The sequence below is a fragment of the Leguminivora glycinivorella genome, unplaced genomic scaffold (assembly GCF_023078275.1).
Source record: "Leguminivora glycinivorella isolate SPB_JAAS2020 unplaced genomic scaffold, LegGlyc_1.1 Scaffold6, whole genome shotgun sequence".
Classification (NCBI taxonomy): Eukaryota; Metazoa; Arthropoda; class Insecta; order Lepidoptera; family Tortricidae; genus Leguminivora; species Leguminivora glycinivorella.
Window position 1 is genome coordinate 682756 of NW_025952831.1, and position 7326 is coordinate 690081.

The following is a 7326-nucleotide window of genomic DNA, read 5'->3' on the forward strand; positions in this document are numbered from 1 at the left end:
GGCAAGTAAAATAAATACTTATAATTTTACATTTAACTATATCTACTAAAGGATGAAAAAATTAGTATCCGCAATTCGGACCGATGAATTACAATCTTTTTGTTTTCAACAGAAATTCATCATTAACAGCAGCTGTTTAATAGACGCCATTTTTGTCACGCACACTACACTACAAACGTATACCTACATTATATACGCACACACACAAATATTATCGGCCGACAGCTGGCGGGGGGTCCGGCATGCCAAAAATGTCGGAAGCGTCCTGCCGATATCGGCAGTTCGGTGGTGCCTCGGACAAAAACTGTTCTAGGAGAGTGCCATCTGCATTAAATCCGCAATTTTTGCGTTTTATATCGTTTTTTAGTAATAATGATCTATTAAATACATAAATAAAAACCTGGAAGCGCATAAATCTGTGCAGTGGCAGTGGGCACCGGCTTCGTTCCAGTGCGAATCTCACTCTAGGTATCCCACCCCACAAACATCGGTCATATAATAATTCGTTTACGGTGTACTCGGTCAAACTGTGGAATACTTTACCACCTCCTCTTCGACAGTGTCAATCGGTCGCATGTCGCATCGCTGAAGGCGAATCTAAAGAAACTGTGGCTATCGGACGAAAACTGAGACAGGGATTGTATGCGGTTTTGTAAGTAGTATATATATATTTTATATATATTAAATATTTATTGATTATTTATATATTTATTAATATATACTGCGTGTTAGACTAAGGAATGAAAAATGTATTGTTATTATTTTGTAGTTTTTGTATTATGTGGATGTCTACCGTCTCAAACTCTCCCTCAAATGCTCAAAGGTTAACTGGAAGAGATCCCTTAAAGGGATAAGTTCGCCTTTGTACTGAAACTTTTTATTTTAAATATTATGTGCTGTATTATTTTCCTGTACAATAAAGTGTTTACTTACTTACTTACTTACTTAAATCTTACATTTTACATCCTTCCTATATCCGATATCGGATCGGATAATGTGAAAACGGCCGTAGGGTTGCCAACCGTAGGTAGTATACACAAAGACAGGAAAAAAGCTCTGAGGAAAATGATATGATAAATAGTATTGTAAGTAATATATTATTTTGGTTCAGCGTACTGTAATTATTTTTAATTTCTGTACCATTTTTTTTGTAGGTACTGTACTGCACACAATTACACCGTCATATTTAAAATAGATACCTAACTTGGATAAGTACTCGACACCGATAGCAATAAGAAGTTGCAGGACAATCATGGTCGCGCGATAAATGATAAAACATCGGGCCGTCCCTAGTCCCTATCGCACTTACAAATAGTGCGATAGGGACGGCCTGATATTTTTATCATTTATCGCGCGACCATAATTGCCTGCCTACTGTCTATAAGGCTGTCCTTTCGTCCTTTGTCCACATTAGAGATGGGCCGAATATTCGGTAAATATTCGGTATTCGGCATATTTAGTTAATCTCAGCATCTCCAGAGGTCCGACAGGTTTTCTAAATATATATTGTTTTTTTATTCGAGGTGAGATTTTAAAGACCAGTTCTTCGAAACTTGCTATTGTCATTCTGAAATACTTATTCTTTGAACTTCACTTCACTTGTCTTTAATGCCGCATATTTCCTTTCAAAATGAGTTCCGTCATTATTCATTTTATATATATATGGGTTGACCCAGCATCTTCTTTTCGTCTCCTTTTTTTTAAGCGCCTCCGTAATACGAGCAAGAGCAGAATGCGCGTAATGGGATCCATGTCTGGATAAAGACTGATCGTGAAGTTCTGCACTGTGTATAGTCATCGCGGCGCGGCGACGCACCGCCAGTTTTGGCGGCGCGGCGACGCGCCGCAAAAATTCTGCGTTGCGGTGCCGCGCCGCGAGTTTTTGCGGTGCGTCGACGCACCGCGAGTTCTTGCGTCGCGGTGCCGCGCCGCAGATTTCCTGCCGCAAAAACTGGCGGCGCGGCAACGCAACGCAGAATTTTTGCGGCGCGTCGCCGCAACGCGCCCATGTGGCCAGGCCCTTACGGCTAAAGCGAAAAGTTCATCTCAGAAAATACACACTATAGCTACGAGTAGAGATACGGTTGGTAGAAATAAAGTGTGTTTTTTTAAGGTGGGTAAGTAGACTAAGTGTAATAATAATTAGCCAAGGGTGACCAGCAAAGCTACTAAATCCCTCTTTGTAATTGAAAATTATGTTACTCACATGGACCTTAGTTACAAAGTAAATATACCTTGTACTTAATGAATACTTAACCTTTACTCAGAAATTTATTGAATAATAAATGACTTACTCATACATTTATTACTACAAGACCTTTAGGAGATTCAGCCGGCGTAGCCGAATGGCACAAACGCTCACGAAACGAAACGCTCGTAGTTATCTATCTCTATCGCTCTTGCGTATTGGCGTGACAGAGCCAGACTAACTTTCGCGGCGTTTTTTTTTCGTTTCGCGTCGCAGAAATGCCATTCGGCTACGGGGCCAGGCTCTTCGTGTGATAGGGTGTTTACCGACAGCAAAAAGTGCGCTTGTATCGTTAGAAATTATTGGAAGAAACTTTATCCCAGCACAGCATACAGCGTGTGGATTCCATACGGGCGAATAATGTATCCAGTTATAGTATCTTATCATACGAATGGTATAGGATAATAATTTTGTTAAGAGGATACGGTAGCGAAAATGCTAAAATGGAAAGGAGCCCCCCTTTCAACTTGGGAATTTTAGTTAAATATACAAGTGTTATTAACTAGATTTATCGAAAAAAAAATGTCCATTAAGAACAACTCAGTCAAAAGATATTTCAAAAAATCTTTAAAATCGAGGTTCCGCTCTCGACTCTTTCCTCCTTCAAAACTTAATCAATCGGAACGAAATTTGAGAATCTGAATAACAATGAAATAATCTATGTCGGACCGTTTAGCTTTTTTGGTTCATTGTTACCAATCTTGAGTATCACACCTTTTTTTGCGCCACAATGATTGATTTTTGATTGGCTCTAGAATCTTTAAAAAACAGAATATCAAAAAAATAAAAACGGTCCGACACAGATAAAAATAATAACAATCTGTGTTGAAAAAATCATTGCTCTATCTTCAAAAACCAGGGAGGAAATAGTCGAGAGCGTTTGTATGGAGAATTGACCCCTACCGTATCGTCTTAAAAAGTGTTATTAATTAAGAGTAATTATTTTTTTTAGTCTAGCCAAGCAGCAATGTATGCCGTCCAACTTAATTTGACATGACATGAACGTCATGTCGTAATGCTAATCGTCACTACTTTGAAAAAATCTCGTATCTCACGCTGCTCCTCAAAGTTAAAACGCAGTAAGTCTATATGCATTCCATACATACTTACTACAATTTTCTTTTCATTGACAGACGAAGATACAAGTTTTTTTTAAAGTAGTGACGTAATGACGTTTAGGTAGGTACGCTAATTGGTGTGGACATAATACATTGCGTGCTGAATTATAATGTAAGAAAAAAATATCTCATCTATTTAAAAAAAAACATGTAGTTAGGCTTCTTAGGTCCAAAATTAATTGTTATTAAAATATTAGCCCGTATGGAATACACACGCTGTATACCTAGTATAACAGACAAGTTCAGTTCCGAGTCGAAGTCATTGTCCCTTTCTAATGCATGGCACTATCCTTTTCGACTGTTAAAATTTGTTAAAAATCACGTAATCATCTATGATGTGCTTGTGCCTTTGCTTGCGCATCACGTTATCATGTGATGCGCAAGCAAAGGTCTGTCATATTGCACCAACCCTAACAATATCAGGACACTGTTCAACCCTGTATATTTTCGCGAATGAATGATATGCTAATTAGTGCTCCTGGTCGTGACCGTGTTTCGTGTACCCGTAGCCGAATCTCCGTTGCCGTGTTACTCGGCAACGGAGATCCGCTCCGTTTGCTCCGTGTGATTCGGCTACGTGTAATTAAGATACGTAGCTACGTGTACACGGAGATACGTATCTTATTTATACGTAGATCGGATCCAGTCGTGACCGTGACGTTTAGTGTAGATTTTATGCGTGTCACTAAGACCCCCGAATGTAATGCAAGGGGCGAGTTTTTAATTTCAGTTTCCATATTTTTGCATTTTAAATAAAGTTTTAAGAGTGATCAAAAATAATAAGATGCAAATATTATGTTGGAGGCAAAAATAATAGACTAGTACAAATTGTAAAAGATGTGTATCAAAAGAATTCACGTATAATCAACATATAAAAAAATAGGTAAAATTCTAATTTTCATTCACATGACACAGACTATAATTAATCAACTTTTTTTAAATAATCTAACATGTACAGTCAGCGTCTTATAGTTGGTAGTATCCGAAGTAGTCAAATAGTTTGTTATTTTTGCTTTCACTTAACTTCACAAACAATAGGAACACATGGTACTTAACAGGTAAATCCCAAAGCTACTTGAAGGTAATTATTATCAATGGCCCGCAAACTATTGTTTGTTATCTTTATCTGCACGTGCAACTATTTCTTAGTATTTTCACCGACGAAAGACGGTTGTCCAGCCAGTAATAATATTTATGAACAATAGTGTATATTATAATTTCACTTAAAATACTTTTAAATTGTTGCATTGGTCTACCTGTAGCATTTCTTACTAGGGAGTAAATATTAATTAGAGATATTAATATATTTATTTGGAGGGACTTTCATATTTATCGACATCGCCAAGTAGGTACCTAGTACCTACCTGAGGTGCGATTTTTGATTCTCATCGGGTGGCTTATTTCGTACTAAATAGTCATCGGCTGCATACAAAACAAGGCAGCGGTGAGATTCAAAAATCCCACCAATACCACCTCTGGTTTTTTTTGTACAAACTCATAATGTCTGGTTATCAGAGAACAGAATAATACCAATATGTAATTACTTAAAAAAACATCAAGAATCAAATCAATGCAAAGACCACGAGTATAACACATAATGCGAAGGGTCCGTTCGACACTTACAAGCTCTCTTTCAACAACCGAGCGGAGAGAAGCCGAAGCCGAGATTCGCGGGAACGTAGCCGAATCCAGAAACGGATACGTATCTTTGACGTGACCGTGTAGTACGGGATCTTAGCACCGCCGGTGCTAAGGCTACGTAGCTACGGTTCCGCGTGTAACACGTATATCACAAGCCCTAATGCTAATAGCAATAAGAGCCTGAAAACTCGCCATAACAAATTCCTAAGATGCCTTTGCTCAAGCTTCACTGCTTCAGTTCAGTACAATCGCGACTGGCACGCCGAACGGACGTCCGCACGCGAGAATTGAAACATTACGAACTTCGCGACGAAAAACTTTTTTTTAATGAAAAGTAAATTAATTTCAAGTGTAGTCAGTGGACTATTGAAAAAAGTATGTAGCTGATAGCGTAACTGATTATTTTGAGATTTTCGTGATTATTGACTATTTTGTTTTTGTAAAGATTTACATTATTTTACAAATTGGTCTGTGTTAATTAGTGTAATCATGGCGAATACGTGAGTATTTTTATTTTATTTTGGAATTTAGTTTACTTTATGATATTGTTATTTTAAAACGACTTTTATTTTATTTATTTTGCAGCCAAATGCAGAACCGTATTTATTATTATACTACTTTTTGGTTCACGACAAGTAATAGTTATTTGTTATACAAGGGGGCAAAGTTGTATTTTAACGCCGAGTGTGGAATTGAAAAACGAGCAAGTGAAAGGATTCTATAGTTGAACCACGAGCGAAGCGAGTGGTTCGAGAATAGAATCCTGGACTTGCGAGTTTTTTAACACACGAGAAGTAAAATACATTTGCACCCGAGTGTAACACAAAACTTTTCCCCTCACTATAGCGAGGAAACTACAACGCAAAAAATACGTTTATCACTGCTTCCAGTAGTTCCACAGGTGGTAAATAATCTTTATTACTAGATTCACCTACTTTTATCAATTTTAAAGTAGTTAATTTGACTTTATTCAAGGTCAAATTACTTTACCCACTAGTGGATAAAATGCGTTTTTACCCGCTGGTATTAAAGGACAAAACACGTGTTTCCGAGCTAGTGAGGGGAAAAACAAGTTACTTTTATTTTGTTCGAAACTTTTCTCATACGATGTACGAAGTACTTACGAACTTCTGCGAAACTTCTATGGAGTTTGAGGCGTTCTTATATTTATTTATTTAAACTTTATTGCACAACCAATGAAAGGTACAAATAGCGGACTTAATGCCAAAAGGCATTCTATTCCAGTGAACCATTGAGTTAAACTGAAACATATCGTAGGGTTGGGTCAGTGACTCCTTCCTTACAATTGGGTGGAATGTATTAAAAAAATACTTAATTAAACATAAATAAAAAGGAAAACAAATGGAACTTTTTTAAAAGAAATACTTTTTTTTTTTAAAGTATCGATCGAACTGTAAATAATTGATGTTGATAATATTAGCCGATTATAGAGCTTTTGGATTTCACGGGACTCTTGAAATATTAAGTTACGAGTAAACTTGATTCTTTTATTTTATTTATCTAATTGCTAATAATAGTGGCACTGAAACTTAATATGTTTCATGTGCTCTGCTCACCCCCTATGGACGGACGTAATTTTGATTAGCCTTAAAGCTCTTGACATTTTTTTCATTTAATATTTTGCGTTAACTTAAAATGTAAGAACAAAAAAACTGGAAAATGAATATATGTTAGTTCTGTGAAATGTAAACAGTTTTGCTAATCTTATCGATAGATATTATTACGTCGGTATGAGTACACAAACTGTGATTAAGTACTTCAGATTAAAATATATACGTATGTCAAAATATACAATAAACACAAAGAAAGGGCTCCTAGACGCTAGCTAGAGGTGCAAATAGTAGATTTCGTCACAAGGGAGCAAAATGATATATCGAGAGAGGACATTGGATCTTTTATTTTTTACGGAGTGGGAATGCAGTTACGCACGATTTGTGGGACTCGCCGTTTCTTTCCCTAGCCCAGCTGCCTAGCGAGAGGGGGGAAACTTGGCCCTACCCACTAAACCCACTCCGGCGTTTCATCCTCTTTGCCGTTCGCGAGGGCGCGCTGAGATCGATGTATCTTCATGATGTCATTCACCACGGCGACATTGGATCCTGAATGAAGCAGGCCATTCTACAATATTGTGAAGCTACCGATTTTGAAATAGACTACTGAGTGTGGTGAGGACCTTTAGAACGAAAGTGACGAAAATCCCTATTGAGTTGTGTCAGTTTCGTTATAAAATAAAACATCAAAAACATAAATGTGAAATGAGAGCCAAGTTCAATATGATACTATACCTATATGCCTTGG